Below are 27,889 nucleotides of genomic sequence, written 5' to 3' on the forward strand. Positions count from 1 at the left end.
TTTTATTTAATGAACACATTACAAACGGTTTCAAATATTTTTAATTTACAGTGACTTTTTGGGTTCTAACCATTTTTCCATGAATTTAAGATAAATCAAGGAGTTTTAGAGGTGTATTTTTGGATACATATTTAATCTATTGGCTGTGGACAATGTAACAATCATCACATTGTGTATATTTAGAGTAAAAATAACACATAGGATATGTAACTAAAGGCAATGTACTTATTGCCCAAGGTATCAAAAGAATATGATGATGATTTCTATTACATTTTATGTCATATGTTGTTGGCAGCTTAAAATTTATTTTTATAATGATACTAATGAAAATAGTAACAAGGTAAATGGTTTTAAAATAAAATGGAATTGAAAGATATAATTAGCTACTGTACATTCTCATTGGCTACTGCAACATTCTCTAAAAATGACACAAATTAAGAAAAAATTTATACATATATGTATATAAATACACACACACCCTTCCATAGCTGGAAAGATATGAACACATATATCTTCATGATTATTTTTCTTCTTTTTTTGTTTCTTTACTGAGTATCCTCCAGTACTATGATTAAAATATCAGCAAGTAAGACACAATTATGTTGTCAAAGACTCAGCAGTGAACATAAGATTTGTTGCTGCTTCATTGCTTCTCATAATTCTTAGTGGCTAGCCCTTTAATACAGGTGTTTTTGGTTATCAATCACTGAGAATCTCCCAGCTTTTCTGCTCTTTCAATCCACTTTCACTGACTTGTTGATGCAAGGAGTATATTTGCCTCAAGCAATTGGCTCAAAAGCACTTGTAATTCTGAGAGAAACATTTTATGTTGTCGCTGTTAAAATGTAAAATTATAACTTTCTATAGATTTATGGATAGAGAGAGGAACGAATTAATGTGCTCCTGGTGGAAATTACTGGTGTCCTGAGAGAATGGAACAGGTAATTTTGCAGTTAACAACAGTTTCAGGAAGGTTCACTTCCATTCTTGTTTACTCCTACATTTGAAATTTAAAGGTATTATGCTCCTGATGACAACTATTATATAAGTTGGAATGTGAAACACTTGTATAACCAGTATTTCCTCAGACCACACCAAGGTAAAGATTCAATAGTGTCACAATAGTAATTTAAAAAATTAAACTTTAACTGCAGAACTGTGAGAATTGTAGGTCCCCTCAGGTCCCTCCCAGCTATTTTAAGCATTTCCTGTTAGGAAGGACTCCCAAAATGCTCCCAAGAATAACTCCTGGGGATTACAGAAGACATATATTAATAGTTACCCTTTAAGTGTACCGCTTCTCTGCCAAGACTCAGACACAAGTACATGGAGATGAACTTAGGAATCGTTTTAATGACACACTATTCAGGAGTTAATGTTTCCTCTGTCTTCCAAACCTTATCAGATGTCCTCTACTCCTCTCCTCAGGAAGGTATTGTCTCATGAAGTATCTTAGTTTCACATATGCTAATCCATGTTTTTGGCCCTTTAGATTTTCTGTTGCAGGCCTCCTGGTATGTAAATATATATATACATATATATTTACATTTTTTATTGTGGTTAAATACTGTAAGGGAAATTGCATTTGTATAGGCAACAGGTTTCTTAGGCCAAAATAAGATGACTGCTGCAATGTTTTTTCTGGCTCATGCCCCCCGCCCCTGACCCCCTTAGCTGGCAGTCTGAGGAGACGTGAGTCAGCACACCCATGTAACCAAGGTGTTATCTCCTGTGTGAACTCATGTGATCATGCTTTCCCATGGCATGTTGCCACTATTGTTCACAGCCATATATAAGCGCTCACCATGTTCTCGGACATGGTTATGGCCACTGATGTATCCCCCCTCACCCACAATAAAGAGCATGTCTCACCAGCCTGTTGCCACTCGCCTTTTCTTCCAATTTCCGAAGCCTGCGCCAAAGAACAAGCTAGCCACAGAGCATCCTCCTCACACTTGATATAGTCCGGCAGATTCCGGAGGGGTAAGTGTCCCCTCCACCCCAGCAGGGGAGGACATGTGGCCTCCTACAGGCTTGTGGCAGCCAGTAGCAGCAGTCTTCATGTTGTGGGCCCCTGCCATGGGTTGGGAGCAGGTGGAATGTATGCCTGCCTTCCTGGAAAAGGCCTTGAAGGCCTTGGAGGAGTTGCTGCAGCTTAGGGAGCCAGCAGCGGCTGGTCCGGTGGGTTGGATCTTCCTTACAGCCTGCTGGGAGCAGCATAAAGATGCCCTGTGGCGGGAAGCCCAGGTAAAGGAATTACAAGAGACAGAGGAAAATTTCGAAGCCTATCTGCAGGAGTTGGAGAGAGTTAACCAGCGGTCTGACCTCGGACACTGAGGAAACTGCAAGTATGTAGGAGATGAGGGCGGAGTTCCGCCCTCTTCTGAGAGCCCGCCAAGTTATAAAATTGAGCATGCGCAGCCCATGGGGACTGGAGGGGTGGTGCAGGCGCACCTGCAGTAATGGAGCATATCGCTCACTCTGCCTACACCCTCACGGAGCTGTGGGAGCTGGGGGAACAGTTTAGACAGCATCCTGTGGTGACTGTGCCTGCCTGATTGTTGCGCTTATGGGATGAAGGGATGGACAGCGTCCTGTGTTCCCCAAGGGAGATGGAGCAATTGGCGTCCATAACTATACAGCTTTCCCTGAGGTAGAGGTTACAGACAAGTGGTCGCCATGGCGAGGGCGACCACTCCTTGCTTGAATGGCTTATGGCTGCTGCCCACACAGTATGGGATGACACCAGAGAACTACCTGAAACCATGAGTAAGTGGACTTCATACATGGACTTAATTCATATTCTTTGGGAGTTGGGAATACACCAAGCCATTTTCGCAGTAGATAACCAGCAGGGGGCCCGATGAGGAATGCTTTACTTCACACATGCAGGACCTAGTCTTAGCCACAGCTGCCCCCAGTTCGTTTGGCTCACTGGCAGCTGTGCTCACTCCCTATGTGGGGAAGCAGACACACGAGGGCACCACTGCCATGGCGGCTCTGAGAGATGCCGAAGAGCGGAAAAGGGGGGCAGGGACGAGGGCGTATGCTACAAGCACCCAAGAAGGACCCGTGAGCTCATGCCCCCCTGTAGAAGAAGGCAGTACAAAGTGCCCAGAAGGTGTCTCGAACCCAGATGTGGCTAGAACACCTACTAGCAGGAGTAGATAAAGAGAAAATAGATAAACAGCCTAATGAGGTATTGCTGGCTTTGTGGAATCAGCTGGCTCCTCATCAGCAATTCATGAAAGCCCCCAAGAGGCGGGAAACCGAGACAGCCACGAAAGAGACCCACAATGTGTGACTGCAAAAATTTATGATTGAAATCCCCCTCTTTTCTATAGACTAGGGGTTGGGCCAAAGCACCTGTTTAGAGGCGACCCTGCATAACTGGAGACTGCATGTGAAACTTGCTATTCATTGGTCCCCTATGAATGTACAGTCAGATTTGGCCTTGGTGGACATGGGAGCTGAGTGCTACCTAATCTATGGAAACCCCGAGCGGTTTGCTGGATAGACAGCCTACACAGATGGCTATGGTGGGCAAACTGTTGAAGTTAAGCAAGTGATATTCCACTGGGGATAAGGCGTTTGGCCCCTAGGCCATACACTGTGTATGTGTCCCCTGTGAAGGAATATATTCTGGGTGCTGACATTCTGCAAGGCTTAACCCTAACCACCTCTGTGGGTGAGTTCTGCCTCTGAGTTAGGGTTGTGAAGCCAGTGGTGTGTGGCCACTCCCATCACCCACCACAGGTTCTACCCACACCTTACCATGTGGTATGCACCCAATAGTATCGTTTGCCCCGGGGGCACGAAGAAATTTCACAAACCATATTGCAGCTGGAAAAGGCCAGCATAGTACACCTGGCTTACAGTCCATTCTACTCTCCTGTTTGGCTGGTTAAGAAACCAGATGGAACTTGGAGAATGACAGTAGATTACCGGGAGCTGAATACAGTGACTCCCCCACTGCATGCTGTGCTGCCATCTATACTGGATCTGATGGATCAACTGACTTTGGTGCTTGGACAGTACCGCTATGTAGTGGACCTGGCCAATGCATTTTTCTCCATAGACATAGCTATGGGCAGTCAAGACCAGTTTGCCTTCATGTGGGAAGAACAACAATGGACATTTGTGGTGTTGCCGCAAAGTTACCTCCACAGCTCAACCATATGTCATGGTTTGGTGGCACAGGATTTGGCCACATGGAGTCAGCCATCCTCAGTGTTTCTGTTTCATTACATTGATGATATAATGTTAACCTCTGATTCCCTTACAGATTTAGAAGAAGCTGCAGCCAGTCTTCGAACCTTATTAGAACAATGAGGTTGGATGGTGATTGACTCCAAAGTCCAGGAACCTGGCTGGTCAGTCAATTTTGTGGGTGTTTTCTGGTCGTGTAAGACAAAAGCAATCTCTGAGGCAGTTATAGATAAGATCAAGCCTTCCCCCAACCCACTACAGTGAAACAGTTACAAGTGTTTGTGGGACTTTTGGGGTCTTGGCATATATGCATTCCCCACTTGGTCCAACTGTTGCAGCCATTGCATTCATTGTGTAAAAGGAGGCACAGTAGGACTGGTCCCTTGAGGCAGAGGCCTCTTTTATGGCAGTCAAGAGTGCTGTTGCACAGGCCCAGATGCTCCAAGTAGTAGATCTCTCACAGCCATTTGACCTCAATGTGACAGATGACTCAAGCAGGATGGGCTGGGGTTTGTGGCAATGCCAGTATAAGCAGTGGGTCCCTATTGGGTTTTGGTCCCAGACTTGGAAGGGCCCCCAAGAGTGCTATTCCTTGGTGGAAAAGCAGCTGGCTGCTATGTATGCCGCCCTTCAGGCCTGTGAAGCTATAACTGGGCAGTCTTAGGTGCTAGTGCGCACCACATACCCCATAGCAGGATAGGTGAGGTCATGGATAACCAGCCCACAATCAGCGGTGGCCCAGACACCTACTCTGGAGAAGTGGGGAGCTTACTTGGAGCAACAAGCAGAGTTCACCTCCAGCCCTTTAACAGTAGAGTTGCAGACAGTACTGGGTCCTGTTGAATTTATGTCTGAAGCTGACCCTCAGACCCCGGTAATACCTAGGGGAAAGAGCCCGTAACTTTAAGGACAGTGTCCCCCTCCAGCGGAGGCAGAGGCATAGTATATTGACGGATTCAGTCATAGCCCCATAGCCCAGTGGATGGCAGTGGCCATCCAGTTGAATCATGATGAAATTTGGTTTGAAATGGGGCAGGGGCAGAGTGGCCAATGGGCTGAATTATGTGCCATGATAGTGCACGAGCCATCCCCTTTGCATGTCTGCACTGAGAGCTGGGCCATGTTTAATGGCCTCACCATCTGGTTACCTACATGAAAAGTGCAAGGTTGGCTAGTGGGGCACCACCTGGTATGGGTGCCTTTATCTTCCCTCTCATTCGATGGGAAAGTCCACTTGAGGTGTACGTGGGGATTGCCATATGTCCTGGGGAAGGTCCTTCTCACCCTTATCAAGAAACCACATAACTGGGATGCCATGATTCTTGCTGGCATCGGGTGAAATGGACTCCATGGTAATTTTACCCAGAAGCCATCATTTTTCCTGGGGGTGGTAGTTTTGCAAAACCCCATGGCTCTTGATCTCCTCACTGCAGTTCAAGGAGGCACATGGACGCTCATACATATTGAATGTTGTGTATATATACCTGATCACCAGGAAGATATTTCCTCTGCGTTGAAGGAAGTTGATGGAGAGGTACAGGACATCCGACAGTTAATTGGAGATCCACTACAGCAATGGTGGGAACAACTCTCGTTCTCCTGGCATTGAACCCTTTTAGTGCCAGGAACTGCTGGCTGCAGTCTGGTAATACTGTGTTGTTCCCTATATTGTTGCCATGGCTTTTGTGCTCAAGGGGCCTCCTTATAGGCCTCTGTGTCATTGGTAATGAAACCTATTACCTAGGGGGTGGAATGTAAGGGAAATTGCATTTGTATAGGCAATAGGTTTCTTAGGCCAAACTAAGATGACTGCTGCAGTGTTTTTTCTGGCTTGCCCCCTCTCCACCCTGCCCCCATTAGCCAGCCTTCTTTCTGGGGAGCCATGAGTCAGCACACTCATGTAACCAAGGTGTTATCTCCTGTGTGAACCCATGTGATCGTTTTTTCCCATGGCATGTCGCCACTATTGTTAAGAGCCATATATAAGTGCTTGCCATGTCCTCAGCCATGCTTTTTGCCACTGCTATATCCCCCCCCAAAATAAAGAACATGTCTCACCTGTCTGCTGCCCACTTGCCTTTTCTTCCAATTTCTAAAGCCTGCTCTGGAGCACAAACTAGACACAGAGCATCCTCCTCACAAATATACATAACATGAAATTTACCACTTAAGCCATTTTTAAGTGTATAGCTCAATGTCATTAAGTACATTCATATTATGCAGTCATTACCACTATTTATTTTCAGAACATTTTCATCATTACAAACTGAAACTCTGTACCTGTTAAATAGTAATTCCTCATTCCCTCTGCTTTTCCTCCAGCCCCAGCCCTTTAAAACTACTTTACTTTCTGTCTCCGTGAATTTTACTATTGTAGATATCTCATATAGGTGAACTTATGCAATATTTAACCCTTTTGTGTCTGGCTTATTTCACTTAGTATAATGTCTTCAAGTTTTATTCATGTTGTTACAATGCATCAGAATTCCATTCCCTTTTAACATTGAATAATATTCTATTGTTAGTCTATACCATATTTTCTTTATCCATTTATGGAGATGTATCCATTTATGGAGATTTTAATTGTTTTCACCTTTTGATTATTTTGAATATTGCTATTAGAAACATCAGAATACAGATATCTGTTCAAGGCTCTGCTTTCAATTTGTTAGGGTATATATTTAGAAGAAGGATTGGTGGATCATATGGTACTGTTTTTTGCAGCAGCTGCAATATTTTATATTTCCACCAGTGATGCACAAGTGTTCCAATTTCTCTACGACTTTGTCAACACCTGGTATTTTCTTTTATTTGATAATAGCTATCCTAATGGGTCTGAAGAGGTGTCTCATTGGTAATTTGATTTGCATTTCCCTAATGATTTATGATAAGAATTTTTTCATGTGCTTATTTGGTCTCCTGATATTATTATAACTATCTACTATATTTACATTTAGAATACTTATATGCTAGAGCAATTAGATATAGTAATTAGCCATTGAAGTGAAGGCCAAGATAATGAGTTGCTAGTTTTTAAATTGAAATTTATTTTTAATGAATTTTAGGAATCTTTTCAAGTCCTATATTAATTTTATAGGGTTGCTATAATAAGTTACCACATATTTGGTGGCTCAAAACACCAGATACTTATTCTTTTATAGTTCTAGAGGCTAGAAGTCCAAAATCAAGGTGTGAACAAGGCCATGCTTCCTCTGAAGGCTCTAGAGAAGAATCTTTCCTTATTTCATCCAAGCTTCTGGTGCCTCCATCCCTAGAATCATTATTCTTTAGCTTATAGCTATATAACTTTATCCTCTACCTTTGTTTTCATACAGCCTTCTTCTCTGAGCCTCTGTATCCAAATATCCCTCTCCTCCCTCTTATAAAGATAACAGTCATTAGATTTAGGGCCCAACCTAAATCCAGGATGATTTTATGGTGAACTCTTTATTTAAGTACATCTGCACAGACAGTATTTCCCAATAAGGTCACATTCTGAGGTTCTTAGTAGGCATGAATTTGGGGGGTGAGGGGCACTATTCAATTCACTACAAGTTCCTAGACATGATTTGTATTTCCCTCCTTCATCTGTCATTTTCTTGACCTATTCTTAATATGTTGTGACATTTATCACATGGTATATTAGTGACACATTTGTTTGTGTATCTTCTTATATTATGAACACTTTAAAATCAGATTTTATGACTTAATATCTTTGTAATTCCAGTTCCTAGTATAGTGTCTGGTATATATCAGTATTTTTTTAGTTTAGTATTTTCCTATTTTTGTAAGTAGATAAATTATCTGGCATTTGTTCCTCAAATTTTCATTATTTTTATTTTCATTACCTTCTTAGTCTGGTAATATTAAACACAGAGCAATATGTCTATCATCTACTCAAAACATGAAAATTAATTTTACTCGTTGGTTATTTCTAACATGGGACTACTTTATACATGCTTGATAAATTTTACTGTTGAACTTTGGTTCTTTCCTTCAGTTTGGTAAATTTAAAGGAGTAATGTTGGAATCAGTGTTTTTCTGATGATTTGTAGTATGTTGAGATCTTCATTCTAATATTGTCATCTATGAAGATTTTTTGTATTGATAGGATAGGAAAAATATTAAGTGAGGCAATTTGAAAGTAAAGTATGGGGCCATATGAATGTATGGAGGCTGAATTAAAAGAATAAGATGAAGAAAAGCTCTCCAATAGAATTAATTAAAATGTAGATTATATTCAACATTTGGAAATATCAAAATCTATTTCTAATTGATATTATTATATCTTTAAAATATTTTGGTTTTCTTCAGCCAATTGTATATTTGTGATACTTTAAATATAATACCAACCTTTTACATGGAACCAGTTGTAGAAAAAATATTATTTAATTTGTCAGAAGACTGGCTATATTTTCTATGGTAGATAGGTCTAGCTGTCCACCGAAGCTGTGTTCTCCCTTCTATACTGTGAAACTGTTGCTGAGAAGAGACAGCCTAACAGTGAATGTATTATTCAGCCCTAAGCCCATCAAAATTCAGCATAACCATGTAACTAGTACTTGCTAAGGGAAAATGACTGGAAGCTGTGTTTTATTTCTGGTCCAAGAAAGTTAAAAAGCAGGTATGTCTTTTTCACTCCCTAGAGGAGACAGAAACAACAAAAGGAAAGGAGCCTATATGCTGAATGGAAGGCCTGTCAAACAGGAATGTCTGCACTAGACTCTTACCTGAGCAAGAAATCTATAATTGTGGTAAACAACTGAAATTTTAGAATTTACTGCAGCAAGTGTTAATCTAACATATACAGAAATTGGTACCTTGAAGAAGGTGTAATCATAAACAAAAACTAATGTATGAGGTATAGGTATGAGGTCAAGTGACAATGGTAAAGAAATAGGTATCCTAGGTTGGAAAGTTGGAGATCTATCATATACAAAGGCAAATGTTCTGTAAAATTGCTTTCTGTAATAGCAGGAATAGAGCTAGCAGATTTTGAGTTCACCAAGAATAGCCCTATAAGATTTTTTTTTTTTTTTTTTTTTTAAAAACTAGTGCCACTAAAACACAGCTTCAGAGCAAAGACCATATCCAGGGTGCTGACAGTAAGACAAGGCATCAAACCAGGTACAGTGGCTTACATCTGTAGTCCCAGCTACTCGGAAGGCTTATATGGGAGGATTGCTTAAGCCTAGGAGTTCAAGGCTGCAGGGAGCTGATTGTGTCACTGCACTCCAGCTTGGGTGACAGAGTGATACTCTGTCTCTAAAAAAAAAAAACCAAAAACAAAGTATCAGGGGGTGACACATTCAAGGATGTTACTGGCACGTTTGTTAGACTTCTGAAAGGATAACGGTCATAATTTGTAGATTCTTTGAGTTGGACAAAAGAGATCCAAAAAAGGTTCAAGTGTATGGTGGTTATACTTATGTTCAAAACCTCAGTAAGGAAGTATAGAGGAAATAGCATGATTGAAAAAGAGTTATGGCTTATGAAATTGGCTTGAATAACAGAAAAACTACAAAATTTTTGAGAGAGCACTATTGTCAAAAAATGCTTTGATATTCGAAATATAAAAATATCTCTAAAACTCTAACTTCATAGGCACAACAACATCAACTTAAAAAGCCATTCAACCATTAAGAATATGTTCTTTAATGCTCTTTTCAGATATGGCCAAGGGAGATGATATGAAAGAAGGACATACCATGTGATGATACCAAAATCCTGGACAAAAATAGTCCAAGCAAGTACTCCCAGGAAGCAGGTAAGAGCCCTGATATGTGACATGTCCTACCCACAAGTGAGGTGAACCTTGTAACATTTGGCCTCCAGAATTTCAGAATTGCTGTGGAACAATAGCTCCTATGTGCCTCTCATTTTTCCCCTTTTAAAACAGGAGTGTTTATTGTAGTTATTCTACTAATGGTGTATGGAGGACAGTTTACTTGTCTGTTTAGTTTTTTTGGTATTCAGAGGAAGAGGATCTTCATCTGGATCTGAAATAGAGCATATGGTCCTACACTTCAAGCCTGATTCTGTGATTGGTTGAAAATTTTCAGGTTGGGACAAGTTAAGTAAATTTTATAGTGGTAGATTGAATTTCTCCACTCTTCTACCTGGAATCTTTCAAGTATCTAGAATGAAGGGATATATCTCTTCATACTGCTAATATTGAACTCAGCCACATAATCAGCTTTGGCTAAAGAAATTTTGGTGGCATGTGATGCAAGCAAGGATTTTAAAAACGTTTACATGGCTTGGCTTTGCCTCTTTGCTCCGCTGATGTATATCATGGTATGAAAATTCCCCGGGGAACTGCTGTCTCAGGAGGCTGAATTGAACTCAACTTGAATCCTGGACACAAACCTAGCTAACGTGCAACCTGATGTAGGTCTACCAAATTCAAATTGCAATCTTGTGAGTGGGAAAAATAAACGCTCTTTGCTGTGAGCTGCTAAGATTTTGCAAAGGTTTGTTTCACTTCATTATTGCAGCAATATTTGACTAATGAAGAGATAATTAAAATAAATTTCTAATTTGCAAGGGATTTCTCCTTTTCAATTTCCTCTCAAAATTACTAATAATGAAGAACAAATCACTAAGGACAATGTAATTATATTGCTTTGGGTATCTTGATTATACTCTTCTTAAAAAACAATTTTCCACTTCTCCACCCACTCCAGATACCTATTTTAATATAGTAAATGAACATTCTTGCAGTCTACTCTCTATATATATTTATTAGAATCCTTGTAAAATATAAATTGAGTTATATTTGTATATGTTTAATTTGCATAAAGTATAAAAATTTATTTGTGTTCTTACTATTTTTCACTGAAAATATTATATTTTTGAGATCTGTAATGTTGACATATATAAAACTCTTTTCTTGACTCTGAATATTGCAATGGTATTCCAGCACATATATGTAACAGTCTTGATTCTCCTATTTCCCGGTCATGGTACCCTAATGATCCTTTTCTTCCACAAACACCACTAAAATGTTTGTATTGTCTATGTTTCCATATAGACCTCTGCAAAAGTTTTTCTATATTATATACCTAAATGTGAACATGCTTGGGTACCCTGAATACTGGCAAATTTTTCTACAAAATCATGTTGAGTTTAAAATAATATTTTTGTTATTTTAATCTATGCTTATGTTATTACTTGTGAATTTATATCACTCTCCCCTCCTACCCCCTTTTTTTTTTCTATTAGGATTAATGTATTTTTTGTTCTGCCCAGGACAAATTAGGAAATATATTAAAAAATTTTAAAATGCCTGTTTATGAACTCTGTTCCTCTTTGCTGCATGCAGGCAGCAGTTCTTCCTACACCACAGTGAAATCATGTTTGGTCAACCTAATGGTTTTTTCCAGGGTTGAGGTGAATTATTGGATGTGGAATTGAGATCCATTAACCTTCCTATCTCTCAAAGGCATTTTCATTCAGGCTTGGGATTCATGCCAGTGTCTCTAAAACTCAAAGTCTCCATATGTTTTGGACTTTTATTAGCTTGTTGTGTTGGTATTTCTGGTATTCCAAAAACAGCTACTTTTGAGAAGGAGAACATATTTAATATCTTGTACTGTATTTCGGTCTCCTTCTGTGAACAAGTTTTCTTGCATAAAACAGATCTAATGGAATCTATGGCTATTTATCTGAAAATATGTCAGCATTCTACTATAGGAAGGGGATTTGTAATTCTTTGGAGTACCTCCCTGAATTATGGCTGGTTTTCACCCTCAGTCCCAAGCACATCAATGGTGGGGGGGTATTCTCCACTTCTTTCCAGAGTATTATAGAAATGTAGCCACATGTATGCCTTATAGCATTATCTTCACCATTTTATAGCACAAGTGACTGTATGCTAAATTAAAAGATCTTATTTAAATTTTTAAAATTTAAGAATAGTAGCTGTTGGTACTATATATTGTTGCCATATAGAAATAAAATGTTTCATACCAGGCTTCTTCAATATTCTAAAAAACTTGAAAAGTAAATTCATAATTCAATGTGCTTGATTATAAATTTATAGACAATTATGCTCAGAATAGTAACATACTTGAATATATTAAATTCTTAACAATAAATTATTTCTCTCTCTACACATGAATTATATTTTAATCAGGAATAAAACAAAACTAACTTTTTAATAAGGGGGCAGGGTGTTTTCTCATCTATTTTCTATTTGAAAACTCAAGCCAGTGGAAGTTTCATAATTGTAAAGTAAAAACATTGGTAGCAAATCCAAGGGACAAATGCAAGACCACATAGCCAGAGAAGATAATTTGTTTCAAGGGTTATCTTAGTTGTCACTTATTTTTTTATTGGCATATACACAGTGTCAGTTTGGTCAAGGCTCTATTGATAACCATTAGAGATAAATCACATCAATATTTGAGTAAACATAAACATTCCCAGAATGAGAACAAATCATCTTTCCCACTATGTTTAGAGAAAGAAAATCTTGCAGATGGTATATTTGCAGTCCCAGGACCAATAGAACATTTTACCAAGGGATATACCTCTCCTGACATATTCTAATGAGAAAAAGTATATGGATTTAATGAAATATTACAGATGGCAGATTTTCTTAATCTCACAATACATTTCAAAGCACTATTTTAAAATATTTTAAAGCATATGATTTATAAGAAAAGTATAAAAAATATAAGAAACCATAGGATTATAAACATTTTTTCCTTTTGCCAATAAATTCTCTCTCTAGTCATTTAAAAGGTTTTTATTTCATTTTATTGTAGCTTAGTTTTTTAGCACAAATTTCAATGGTCTTTTTTATGGCTTATGAATCTGAGATTTAAATATATTCTAAGGGATGACTGATAAAATAATATGAACTAGTTGCTCAGTAGTAAAAGTATTTAAAGAAAGTATTTTCAATGTCTTCATTGCTGAGACAGATACTCTACTCAGTGAAATAAAATCCCAATATGGTGTCCTTCTATGGATCAAAAGGTATTTACACTTGACACTTTATACCAACACAGAAATTCACATCCACTGGGCCTGAGATGAAAACATTTGTGGAGAGAATCTTAAAGTTATCCAAATAAATGACTTTTAAAAAAGTGTCAATCACCTTCTCATCTGAGTTGTATGTGTGTGGGCATAGAATGAGAGATTTAGACAAAAAAACCCAAATAATAGTTAAAACAAGATTTCATGGACTTTAATTCCCACAGGACTTAGCAAGCATTGAATTTAATCAGCATTATAAAACAGTTTATGTAAATGTCTTAGACACTTAGAAAGGAAGTATGAAATTTTATTTAAGGTAGAGAGAATCAATTTAGTTGAATACAGTTTGATAAAAACTGGACTTCATTCAAATCAATTTCCCCCAAGCTGAAATAAAAACACTCTTTCTCTTATGAACTATTATGCATAATTCTTTGACTCTGATATCTACTGTGAGACTATTTTTTACGAAAGTAACTGAGAAAACAATATAATTTGAATCTATTTAGTTTAACAAAAAAGCTATAGAAATTCTAGAAGAAAATAGCTATTGAGATACAAATAAGTTTGTAAGAAAGCATCAAAAGAAGGACAATTAATTCATTCTTTTAAAAACTTTGCCTGTAAGTTATGTATAATAATTATTAAATTAAACTCCTTTTAAAAAGGAATTATAAAGGAAATCTATTAACTTTTTATTACAAAAACAGCATGTATGAATCAGTCCATCTTACTTGTAAGCCCAAGTTAATTTTGAAATCAAAACATCTTATATTTTTGTGTATTTATTCCGAAGTCAAAATATCTCTATATTATAATATTTGTAGATACCAGAAGGCAACCAGATAATAAAATCTTTATTTTCCTTAGGAATAAGTGTTTACCCAGACTTTCTACACAGTGAATAACATTTTTTTCCTTTACAGGTTTACTTTAGATTGGAATGAAAGTTGTAGCCATGTGGGAGATGAAATTAAACATAGAGAGTTGGACATAAATAAAAGTTAATTTGTAGCATTTCAAAGTCACTGCCTTCTTATCTTACTCACTAGACAAGGTATTATTTAGTTCTGAAAATAGGACATATATAGGTGACTATTATTCAGCTGTTGAAGAATATAGTTAATAATCACTTGCTTTGTGATGATTCTGCCCTAGTGAGAACAAGAAGGGGAGAAAGGGGAAGCTCCTGGATTAGATCCAGATTTTGCTTTCTGAAAGGAATTCCCTTGTCCATTGTTCTCCATAGCTGCTGTTCATCTTCTAGGAAATTTCTCCTTGCTTATCATACTCCATGGGCACAGCTGAAGTAGGCTTTGGAGAGTAAACCTTGGGAACAACAAAGATTCTCTCCTTGACCGCTCTGAATATCTGATCACCCTCAATATCTGATCAAGTTTTTCATCCTCTTCCCTCCCTCAGGTGATATCTGATCACACCCACCTGCCTTCAGCAAGAATCCTCTTAGGTCAGCCTAGCTAGAATTTCCTCTTACCCTTGATGTTTTTTCTTAGTCATTTTTCATTTACTGAGCCCCACCCTGCTCCTTCACTGTAAATTTCCACTTTTCCTTGTTGTGTTTGTATTTAAGTCCAATCTCTTTCCCCTGCTATAAAACCCCATTGCAATGGTCCCCACATCCATCCTGCTGGTCCTGAAAAAGGTCTGCCTTATTGTTTAACAAGTATCATAAATATTTTTTTTTTCTTATCAGGGTTTGTACAAATTTCACAGCAAAGTCCTCATACTATAAATCTGGGCACTCAATGTTTATCTTAAATTTTAAATAATCAAATGACTGAAATCCAAGCTTATGGTTTTTTTTGGAATACACTTTACTCAACAATTCTTTCAGCTTCTGATCTATTTACTTCTCACAAGCAACCATGCCAAAATTTCTTCCTTAGGACTAACTCTCAAGCATAAAGTATTTCTTTGCATCCATGCTCCTATGACTCTCTCAACTTAATGCTCACTACTCTGTGGCAATCTGGAAAAATAGGCTTGTTGAGAAGGGGATCTCTATGTTTCCTTTAAATTATGCTTGCAAACTGGCTAGTTTTTCTTTGAGCTCATCTCTGTAGAGGTAACAACTAACAATAACCATTCATGATATCAATATACTGCCAAGTTTGGACAACAAATTTGCCCAGTGCCAAAAGTTCATTAAATACATTTTCTGACTTCTTGTGTAAGTGTACCCCAAGGGCCATTCAGACTACAATGCTAGGCTAGCTAAAGGGAAGCCATTTTTCTTCTAGTATGCTTTCAGTTTGTTCTGTCTTAAACATTTGGAATTAACGTGCTACTTGTTTACACAGCTGCATGCACAAGATTAGAAAATGACCTTGAGGAAAAACAGATCAAGAGTCTGGAACAGGCCAACTTCAGACTACTGATGACAAGATCCACAAGATGACCTATGGTTAGATAACCATTATGCAAGTCATGATGACTTGCACAAAGCTTGCTTTCTGCTACCCCTTTTATCCCTTCCCTTTATAAGTTGCTCAGTAAGCAGAGGAGATGAGGTGGTCTTTGAGACAATAATCTGCCATCTCCTCAGGCTGCTAGCACTTGAATAAATTCACCACCTTTCCTTCACCAACACTCGTCTCTCTAATGTCTGGTTCTCTGGTGGTGGGCAGCTGAACCTGCATCCGGCAATACTTGGTTACCACAGGTGATAGTATTACCAAATATTATATTTTGCTACCATATAACATATGCTACCATTTGCTCAGCCTCTTATAATAATTGCTTCAACACTCACTACCCAATCATGAAACCATTTTTGGGAAAGGTGGTTTACAGCAGTGTTTCATTTTTGATACCATTTTTTAAAATTTAATCAACTAATACTGCAAAAATCTTGCACAGAAAATCACATTAAAATTCAGTGATTTATAATAAAAAGCACATATTTTTTGCTCATGATTCTGCAAAATAGCTATAGGCAAAGTTCCAGCTCAAGGCCACAGGTTCAGTTTAGGCATGCTCCGTGTATTTCTATATTTCTCTTGGATAAGCAACTATCCAGGGATTAGGAGTGCAGGAGACCAAACCACCCCAGTCTAACCACTCAAGCATGTTTAAGTCCTCTGTTTAAGTCATGTCAGCTCATGTTCTATTGACCAAAGCAAGTCCCTGGGCAAAGCCCAACATGGATGAAATGGAAAAATATACTCTACCCACTGCAGTACACTACAAGGTCATCTGGCTGAATGAGGCAGTGAGGAATTGAGGAAAACATTTAATCTATACCTATCTATCTCACCTTACCATCAGAAGTGGAGCTATAACAATATAAAATAAAATAATGTTATCTATAAATTAAATATCTGTATATTGGTCTTTTTCATGACATTGTACACTTCCTATTTACATGATAATATAAAGAGAAAGACATGTATATGTATATGTATATATACATATACATACATATAAAGTATGTATGCAGATAGATAGATATGAGCTTTCTGTCTTTTCTGCTAAATTCCAGAAAAGTGAAGCTTTTAATTGAAATCTTAGGACAATTGATCAGACATATTTATTTACTCATTTCTTCATAAACTATTTAGTGATCTTACTATTTGTAATAAATATACTGTGATAGTAACCATCTTCTATTTCTTTTGGCCTTTTTATTTATTTATAAGGATTCTTTATATAGAGAGAGCATTACTTCTTTGTTTACAATGTGTTGCAAATAGCTTTTGTTAGTTTGTTATATGTGCATGCTTAAGTGTGTTTTGATTTACATGCAATTTGACTTATATTTAGTTGAATTCATCAATCATAATTTATCAGTTGTGGATTCTGAATTTCATTCAGAAGAGCTGTGTCTTTGAAAACTTAAATAGTACATCTAAAGAAGTTAAGATGAAATCTTAAATGCATTATTTTATGAGTCTCTAAGGAAGATAACCATTCTTGTCACAAAATCCAGATGAAACAAAACAAACAAAACCAGAAATGACTATGCCCTTTTGAATTTGTGATGGATAGAAGCAAAGAAATGAAAAGTAAAAAAAAAAAAAAAAAATTGGGAACATGGAATTATAAAATGATTAGTTACTTTTATACTTGAAGCATCAATCAAATTTCTACAGAAATTTAATATGTTTCTAATTTACTTTCTAATCATAGACAATTTTAAAAAGTGATCAGGCTAATCTTTAACTGTCAGTTGTAAAAGACTGGATTTTTATGAATAAAGAGAATGGGATGCATAGTCACCTACTTTCATAGAACATATAGAAAACCTGTTCTTGGATGTAGTTTGCTACAATAAAGCAATTTTGAAGCATGAATCTGTTACAGTAATCACTGTTACCAGCTTCATTGGAAATCCAGGTGCTAAGCATTCCTCACAGTATAAAGCAGTTGACAAGTTGAAGATAACCAGACCTTTTGTATAAGTCAAAACTATAGTTTCTAGCCAAGGAAATAAGAGTACTGTCCATGTGAGTGACAAGCCAAGATACCGGGGGTAAGTAGTAAAAATGAACAATCACCATCAGCATTTTCTATAGTGACAGATTGATATGTGTGTGAGTGTACGTGCGCACACGTGTGTAGGTGTGCTAATGTGTTTAAATAAGGAGAAATATATCATTTTTCTCTAAAGCCTTGATAAAAATGTGACACTTGTGCAAGTATATTTTTGTTCCCAACAGTAGCTTGTTTTGCTATATTCAATGCACATTCCTTCTATTCATTAGGAAGCCATAAATAGATCTGTTTATATACAGAATAACCAAAGTTATTTCATTTCAAACATCTTTGAAAAATATTTATTTTAATTGTCTGCCTTAGAATGTTGTAATGGTGAAGGTGTTTGAAGATCCAATGTTAACATAAAAGAGATTCTGTGCCAGTTATTCCATTAAGATATTCAAGGCACTGTATTGTGAAATAATTGGATGGTGGAGAGCCTGGGAAATTTGGAGAAATCATTTGGATAACCATACATTTATGATCTTACAGTGGACAAACTAAAGATTGTTTAATGTTAAGAAATGCAAGACAGAACACCTGAGCAAGATCAGCCATATTATTATTGAATTCCACCCTCAATTCATATTATTATTATTCTCCAGATCATTTTAATCTTATAAGTCATTAAAACACTCCGAGCCAGTCCCTGTCTGTTTTTTCCAAACATTTTAAAACAGACTTATTGTTCCCTATCTATCACTTGCATGCATGTTGAGAAATATGATGCCAGTTTTATATGTCCATATTGTTGATGTTTAGAAAAAAGGATGAAAAGTAAGAGGAAAACACATTTTTAACAAATTCTTTGATATTTTGTTAATTTCTCATGGATTAAAACAAAATCACACACTCTGGCTACCACACATTTAAGGTAAATGTGAATTATGTGAAAGATTTGAAATTCAGATGTAGTAGAACTTCAACATAACATGTTTGAACATCACATTGAGTCAGAAATAACCCTTATAAAAATCATCTTAACTCATGCAGTTTGTGGGTCTGAAAGATGTTAAACAAGTAGGATAGAAGATTTCTCTGGAACTCACTTGTCTGTTGCCACACTCTATAGCAGAAGGAATGTGTGTCCCTTCATTGTAGGTCAAATGACAGATGCTATTAGAACAGATACACTCATAAACTTTGATAGCAATCACTATATGTCTCCACTATATGTCTCCGGAAAATTCAGGGGACTGCACTCAGCAATCACCTGACTAAATCCACCCTCCTGACATCTTTGCTTCTGTCTCTCCAACCTTAGGTGTGGTACACATCAGCCAGACTGTCAAATTCCAATATAGATTAGAAGTTCACATTCTATCCACATTTTCATTCTCAGACTTCAAAGAATGCCTTCATCTGACAGCTGAAAGCCCCCTCCATTCTCAAAAATAATTTTTTTCCCTTCATGTTTGCAAATCTGCTCCTCTTTCCCCCACTCAACAAAGATTTAATAATCTGAGAAGCTGAGGATTTAGGTAAAGTTTGGAGGACAAGACTATTTTTGTAGGTTCACATAGTTTTTCCAATATTTTGATTTGCCCCTGTGGACAATGCCTTTGAAGTCAGAAGTCAATAATTTGGCTTTTTTCCCCTGTGGCTCCCAAATGGCATTTTCCCAATCACTTATTCAGCTCCAAATCTTACTCTATGGCAAAGGTGATACCAAATCTTTTGGATTAAATAGAGATGGCCACTGGAGACAAACAAAAACCCAGAGATTACTTAATATCTCAAACTTATTCCAACTATAGTATGAGAGATTTAGGGGGACCTGGTCAACAAACCCACTGGCCCTAAGAATGGATTTTCTCCATTTTATCCTAAGGCTCAGTACTTAAACTCATGCTACTCTCCCTAAATCTGTAGTTCTAACAATACAGACAGTTGGATGACTAAATATTCACACTAGTGGTTATCAAACTATAAAAAAATAAGATATCTTCTCTATATTGACAGAACTTAATTTGTATTTTATTAGAGGAAAATAATAGGTTTCTACAAAACTATAATAAAGTTCTATCAAATCAGAGTGAGGAGTAATTCATTCTGATTAGAATTACATAAAACTTCACAGAGAAAGTGACATTTGAGTTGACCTTGGAGGTTCAGTAGAGTTTGATAGATGATGGTGGGTGGTGAATAGGAGAAAACATTCTGAGAATAGGAAAGAGCACAAGAAAAATCTATGAGGCACAATGATGAGAACCTGAATTTGCATGCATTTGAAATTATAACAAAGCTTTTCTGTAATATTTTTCTTGTGACATATGCCACAATTTCACTTTATGGATGAAAAACTTTAAAAATTTGATCTTTTTCATTTCAATAAAGTAATACTCTAGTGTGAGAATTAAGATAGTTTTAGTGTAAAATATATTTCACACATTAAATGTTGACTAGCCATGTTTCATAAAAGATTATTGAAAAAGTTTTAATAGTCAAAATTTCGTGAGTAATTAGATTAGTAGCCAACAGCTTTTTTCTAATATGTTTGATCTTAACTATTGTGTGCCTTTCCAAATGTTATTAAACATTAATAGTTCTGCTTTCTGATCAACAGAATTGCTGGGGTGTGAATGTTTGTGTCCTCCCCCCCAAACTTATATGATGAAATGTATATGTAATCCGCAAGGTAATGGTATTAGGAGGTGGGGCCTCAGGGAGGTGATTAGACTATGAGGGCAGAGTATCTTATGATTGTTATTGTGCACTGATAAGAGGCCCCACTTATAAGAGAGCTAGATAGCACCTTCCACCATATGAAGACATAGCAAGAAGGTACTGTCTATGAATCACAAAGTTGGCCCTTAATAGACATCAAATCTTTTGGCAACTTGATATTGAACTTCTAAGTCTCCAGAACTATAAGAAATAAAATTCTCTTGTTTATAAGCCACTGAATTATATTGTTTTAATAGTATTTAGTTTTAGTAGTATTTAGTAGGTATTTTGTTATAGTAGTCCAAATGAACTAAGACAAAAGTGATTTTCTTTTATATTATCAAGAGATGCCAGTCGACAAATATCATGGAGTAACAAGAAAAAAGAGAATATTGTTAGTTTTTAAAACACACAGTTTGAATTCTTATACTGAAAGAAAATGTTAATGATCAAATTGGATTTTGAAAACACAATTATAACAGCTAGCTATTAGGTCAGCGTATTTGATGTCATGTTAACTCTAAGTCTTTGAGTTCATGAGAGGTGACAATCTACTGATGAAAGCTGAGTAAGGCCATGCATAAACTGCTAAGGCTTATTCTTACTGGTATTGGCAAATTGTTAAGAATATGTGCAGGATTCCTGGAAATGATTAAGAGATTGATGGTTCAATTCATGATACAATATCACAAAGAAATATGGAGGGATTGACTAAAAAAACATAACTGCTTATAAGAAGAATAGTAAGAGCATAATATTGGTAAACAAGGCAAATTATTGACTAGCCTGAAAGCCATTTGTTAGAAATGATAAACTAAATATGGCCAGTGAAACATTTTTGTTTTAATTTATGTATAACCTGGTTAGACTGAAATTAATATTGTGCCTATTTTCATACAATAAAGTTGGATGTGACATAAATATTTGGTCATTCTAAACCCTTAATTCATTATTGAGGATATTTTGAGAATGATCACACTAGCATTTCTGGACACTTGATGTTTCTGGAGCTACAGAAAGATGTCCTAATCAGTTAGAAGCAACAGAGGCAGTTTAAAATTTGGGACATATGCATGGGTTATTTTTCCCAGTCAATCTCTCAAATATATAAATACTTTCCTCAGTAGAATATCTTTTCTTATGGGCATAACCTTATTAAAGCACTAATACTGATTAATACAATATAATTTCCTATAATTAATTTTATCTTCATATGGGAGTTTTATTAAGAGCATAGTAATGTGTAAACTTAAATTTCAGAATCATTGTCACTTTGTGATGCTGACCTGATTTGCGAAATCATCCATACTTTGGACACTCTTGCTTTTCTTTATGTTGCAATTAATGTAATTACTATGAAATAGTCACAGATGAGAGTCCCAAGTGTATTATAACATTATAGACATAAAAAGCAATTTATTAAGAAAAAACAGGTGATATTTTAACATTCTTCTTTCTTCGGTCCTTTAAGTTGTGTCATGAAGTAAATGGGAGGGTGAGAAATGCAATTACTACCCAGTCACTTTTCAATCCTTTATTGATAAGGAAATTCTCTGGTGGTTCATCAAGTTAGGCTTGATGAATTGTTTCATCATGTATCTAATACACAGTCATATGTCTGATATGATGTAGAAGATACAGAATAAGAGTAGATTAAGTTAGGTAGTAGAAAAAAAGATAAATTGAATAAAGAGCAATGAGTGAAGACATAACAACAGGGAAAATAGAGTAAAAGAGAAGGGAAAGAAGTTGTATTATTATTTTTACAGTTATTTTTCTTGGTCCGTTGCCTTTAAGGAGACCTATAATTCGAATGTTAGTATGCTTCACATGGTCCCATATCTCTTTCTGTGACTGCTTAGACTTTTTTATACTCTCCTCTGCCTCTTTGAATGACTGGGTTATCTCAATAGCCTTGTTTTCATGCTCTGAGATCCTTTCTTCTCCTTGGTTTAGCCTATTGTTAAGGCTTTCAACTGCATTTTGAAATTCCTTGAATTACTCTTTCATTTTTTTAAGTTCTATCATATCCTTTCCTCTAATATGTTGTCTAGCTCTCTAGTGAATTTTTGATTGATTTCCTGAAATATTTTTTGGTTTCTTTTTGTTGGTTTTCAATTCCAATCATCTTATTTGCCATCCATATTCTGAATTCCATTTCTGTCATTTCGGCAATTTCCCTGTGGGCGGAGTCCACTATGTGGCTCCATTGTGTTCCCCCGGAGGTGTTGAACTATTTTGTTTTCTCATGTTGCCAGGGTTCTCTTAATGGTTTCTTCTCATCTGCCTTCTTTTTTCTCAGTTCTGGGTTAATAGGTATGCAGGGTACATGTTCTCCTTTGCTGGGAACTCTCTCAAAGCAAGTCCAGGAGTGACTGCTGCTCAGGGATGGGGGTCCTAAATGAAATGTTGGACCTCAGGGAGGTTCTGCCATCCCAGCAGTAGGAGTGGGAACTCAGTTGTGGGGTCTTGCGGTCCAGACACAACTCTGGAGTCTCAGGGCCCTTATTATTTAACACAAGGTTTAATAGGTATGTCCTTAGGACCCTTAGAAGGTCTTTTCAATTGTAGAAATTTTCTATGGGGCAGCACCTTTTATCCTAACAAAGGACCTAACTGTCCCCGTTTGTATTTTATGTTTGTATATATCTTACTGTGAGAATATTTTGCTGTGGACAAGAAAGATCTTGTTATTTGACCCCAGAAATTTTTGGTTTCGATATATGTTCTCTAAATTATATTTGAAAACTGAACTTTGTCCTTTTTAAAAATTTATTGACAAGCAAAAATTGTATATATTTATGGTACATAACATGACGTTTTGTTATATGTATACATGGTGAAATGCCTAAATCAAGCAATTTGGCATATGCATTACCTCACACACTTTTTTTGTGGTGAGAATAAATTATAGTTAACTGTAGTCACCATGATATAAAATAGATTTCTTGAACATACTCCTTCTGTCTAACTCAAATCTTGTGTCCTTTGATCAATATTTTCCCAATTTCCTCACCCCCTAGCCTCTGTAAAAAAAAAAAAAGAGTTGAACTCATAGAAACAGAGGGTGAACAACTTTTTCATGAAAACATCATTCTCTTCCTTATTATATTATGAACATCTAGAAGAAGCAGAGTAGATTTTTTAATATTCAATGTTGAAATCTCCATAATTAGCCACGAGATCATTAAAATCCCTTTCACCACAAATAACAGTTTCTGCAATTATTCTGTCAGTGTATAATTGGAAACTTTTCTTCAGCTCTTAATAACTTTTTCTTCACTGTCCTTTGATCCCTCACCAACAGCCTCCTTGCTGAGGCTTATAATAACCATTTCTTTAATGTTCCTTCAGCTTCTGCCCACTTCGTGATCTGAAAGCTGTCACATATTTTATATCTTTATGCAACTACCCCACATCTAGAAACCAAATTCTGTTTATTTATTGCTGCATAATGACCTACCACACTATTTAGTGGCATACAATAATAACCATTTAATTTTGATAAACATTCTGTGGGCTAGGAATTAAGGCAGACTCGAGCAGAGATGGCTCTTCTCTGGGAACTTAACTAGAGTAGGCTGGTGTCTGGAAATGGCTGGGGCAGCTGGATTAGGACCATAAATTTGCAACTTTAGTTTTTTTCTCCCTTTGAGATCTGCTGGAGCTGGAATATCCAAGGTGATTCTTTTACTCAAATGTCTGAAATCTGGGCTAGGGTAGCTATTTCTCCAAATGGCCTCCTCACCTGGCTAGTATATTCTTACAGCACGGTGATCTTAGTTTGTTAGACTTTTCACATGTCTATTATAAGAGAGTATTCCAAGATAGACGTTTCAGGGCTTAAAAGCTAGCCTCAAACTCAAGCAGCATTATTCATGCCACAATCTTTTGGTTATATAGGGTCAGAGCAGATTCAGTGTTGGAGGGAAAATGCATAAGGGTTTGAATATCAGGAAACATGGTTCAGTAGGGGGCTAATTATTACAATGCCTATTGTCCAAGCAAAAGTAGTGGCTGGAGGTCAAACAGCAGAGCATAAGAACATTTCTGATAAATTGGTATTTAAAATTATAGTAGAATTTATAATGTTGATTTACTTCCATTATTGTGTGACTTTCATATTCTCTCCTTCCTATTTCAACATACCAACATTCATCCTGTTGGGTTTTTTGTGAAGTCTTCTTAAAGATCTATGGCAATCTTATATACACTTTGTAAATATCAAGCTGAGATAACATTAGTTTTTTTCCTCTCTCAGGATATCTTAAAATTTTATCTATTTATTGTTATAAAAATTAATGGTTTGTACCAATAAAAGAATTTGCATTTTGTCCTGAAACTTAATTATGGTAATTTCCTCCTTTCTTCAATTTTTTATTCCATGTTATCCTTTAGATGATGTGCAAAATTAAAATGAAATCAGTTTGAAATAATATATTTGAAAAATTTTTTTTTTAATTTTAAATTTTTTTACTTTTTTTTAATTTCAGCTCATTATGGTGATACAAAAGTTCAGGTTATGAAATTTTTAAACTATCTAAATAGTTTCATTGCTAAATCCTAGCTTAAAAAATAAGCTTTTTTTTTTTTTTTTAACCCAGAAAAACTGTCAGTTTACTGAGACACATTTTGGGAATTCTAGAGAAATAAATGTGGTCTGTATATTAAGACCTATACTTTGGAAAGGGTAGAATCACAAATGGAAAATTGTGGGGGATATTGATACTTTCTTTTCTTTTCTTTTCTTTTCTTTTTTTTTTTGAGACAGAGTCTTGCTCTGTTGCCTGGGCTAGAGTGCCGAGTGCCATGGCGTCAGCCTAGCTCACGGCAACCTCAAACTCCTGGGCTCAAGCTATCCTCCTGCCTCAGCCTCCCAAGCAGCTGGGACTACAGGCATGTGCCACCATGCCCGATACTTTCTTAATAAAAAGAGACTCAAAATGCTCTTTGAGAATTTTCATTATCAGCTGAGACATTCTGGCCACAGTGTAGAACATGTACTGTGACTAATAATCCTAAGGATGAGAAGTGTGGAACAGTGCATGAAATGGTATTTGAATACACAAACCTTATGTCGTCCATCAAATGTGAGCAAGAATATTGTGTCTAGGAACATGAAACAGATCCCCCATTCACAGGGTCAGTGAATTGGGAAAAAAAAGATAAGGGAATGAATTAAGAGAGAAAAGGAGGTAAAACACATAGCACAGATGGCAAATAAAATGAGAGACAAGGGAGAGAAGTGTGACAGTGATGCTATAGGAGTGTGGTTTTGTTTTCTACATTTTTAAGTGGGTAAACTAGGATGAATTATTTTAACTGGCTGTTCATAGTTTATTTTATTTTCCTTTTTTTCCTCTGTGTACATCAGTTCAAATTTTTTCCACATTGGAATAAATGACACTGATATAAATACAGGTGGGAGAAATGGTCCTATGCTAGTTTTTCTATTAATTTAAAACAGAAACAATCCATCTGCATTCACCTTCTCCTTCTCTTCTTTAGATACTTTAATATCTTTTTCCATCTTTCCCCACTTTGGAGCAGCTACAGCTGCAAAACACACACTGAATAGAGTACTTCCATAGGGAGGAGGAGAGAGAAGCTAGAGGGGCTTTCATTTCAGCAAGTAGTCTTGGCTGCCTGTTCTTTGTATGGACAATTATCACACAATCTCATTGTGAATCCTGTTATTGTAATGGAGACAAAGTGAATTATTTTTGTGAGTTCACTTTTTTAATTTTGGCTGCTGCCGAGGTATGTTTTAGGGGAATATGAGGAAGCTCCCATATGCACCCTAATGTTTTCACAGTGTTTGAACAGAGATTTCATTTAACAATTAAATATAATCCTGGTAATTCTAGACTATAATTTTTACTTCCATTATTTAACTTCCATCAGTTACTAAGTTTGTAACTGAGTTGCTATAAACTGGTTATTCTTAGTTTTGAGCAGAAGGAATGATTAAAGAGATTTCCTTTTGATCCTGAATGTTTCACAGATAGGGAATGGTCGAGACCACACAAAATTAGTTGAAGCTGTCGGAAGTAAACGTCTAGAAGGGAAATGATTAAATTATTTTCCTAAAAATATGATATTTTTCAAATTATTTCCTGAAAAAATTTCTAGACACCTCTATAGTATTCTTCTAATACGACCACACCTGGAAATCTGAGTGTTTTGCTCAAGGCATTTTGCTAGAGAGGTATTTGATAGGTATCAGAGAGATAAGTGAAACCACCTGGAGACTTGCTCCGGTGGCAATCGCTGGCTTGTCCTGTGATGAAGTTATGTTCCCTTTACTGCAGCTGTGAAGCTGCTACTTTGTTCTTTATAGCCCCTCTCAAAAAAATATCAATCAAAAGGTGTCAATTAGGTTTTATAGGTGGCAGCAGCTCCACTTTTATGAAGGGTTGTTATTAAATACCTGTGAATAATATTAATAATGCCTATTTAAATATTTATGAGGGCAGACCATATGACCTAAGTCTTGGGAGAAGATAAAACTGCTCACAAAACCAGGAAGCCCAGGAAAGTAAGACAAATACCTCCAATGTGTGTAAAGTAATCATTTCTTGACCCTCAAATATTAAAGTCTAAGAGACAACCTAGGAGGGAGAAGAATCAATAAGGAGAATAGAACAAAAAAGCTTGAACAGCACTGCTAGAATTATTGTCCTTGTGCAAAGTGAAAGTAAATCTCTTATAAAATGTGCAGTGTTTTGATTCTACTTTGATTGTTGCTCCTCTTCAGGTTTTGAGAACTTATAAAAACATATATAAGCACATCTTTGTGAAATAGGAGAATTTGGAATCACTTGTTACAGATACTCCAACATTTCTTCAGGTAAATGACCAAGAGGGATAACATTGTGTTTTATTTTTTTTTAAAGTGTGTTTAACATTTTAGAACCAATAATTTTTTAAAAGATTAAAAGCAGCCTTTTATAAGTATAAAATTTAGGCATTTTTTATTGTAGAAGGGAATAAGCAAAAGTAAACACATAAAATCTGTATTATGATCATACAGATATTTTTAGTTCTAAAACCTTACTGATATTCTTAAAAATTTAATTTCTACTTAGATTTTCCACAATGTGTATGCATAATGTATATGCATAAAATGAGATAGATGACTGCCATGTTGTTTTGCTGACTGCTAATTTTCATTAACAATCACTAGTGTTGTATGTTAATATATATTCACCCCATTTATAGATTCACATTTGTCTGATCTTATCTAAACTATCCTTTATAGTTGGTTTAGCTAAGCCAGATTCAATCCAGGCTCATATTATTAATATGTATTTACTTATTATGTTCCTTAAGTCCCTCTTTTTACTATATATGTATGTGAACATGTATGCATGTATGTGTGTATGTGGTATATGTGTCTGTTTGTGTGTACATAAATTAGTTTATAATCAACTTCTCAAAGAGGTTAGTTAACATGTTTTCTTTTCCTAGAATAATTTTTTCGTTTTGTTTACTTTTCATTTTAAAGACATTAAGAGACGAGGTTGGT

This window comes from Eulemur rufifrons, chromosome 29 (genome assembly GCF_041146395.1).
Source record: "Eulemur rufifrons isolate Redbay chromosome 29, OSU_ERuf_1, whole genome shotgun sequence".
Taxonomy (NCBI): domain Eukaryota; kingdom Metazoa; phylum Chordata; class Mammalia; order Primates; family Lemuridae; genus Eulemur; species Eulemur rufifrons.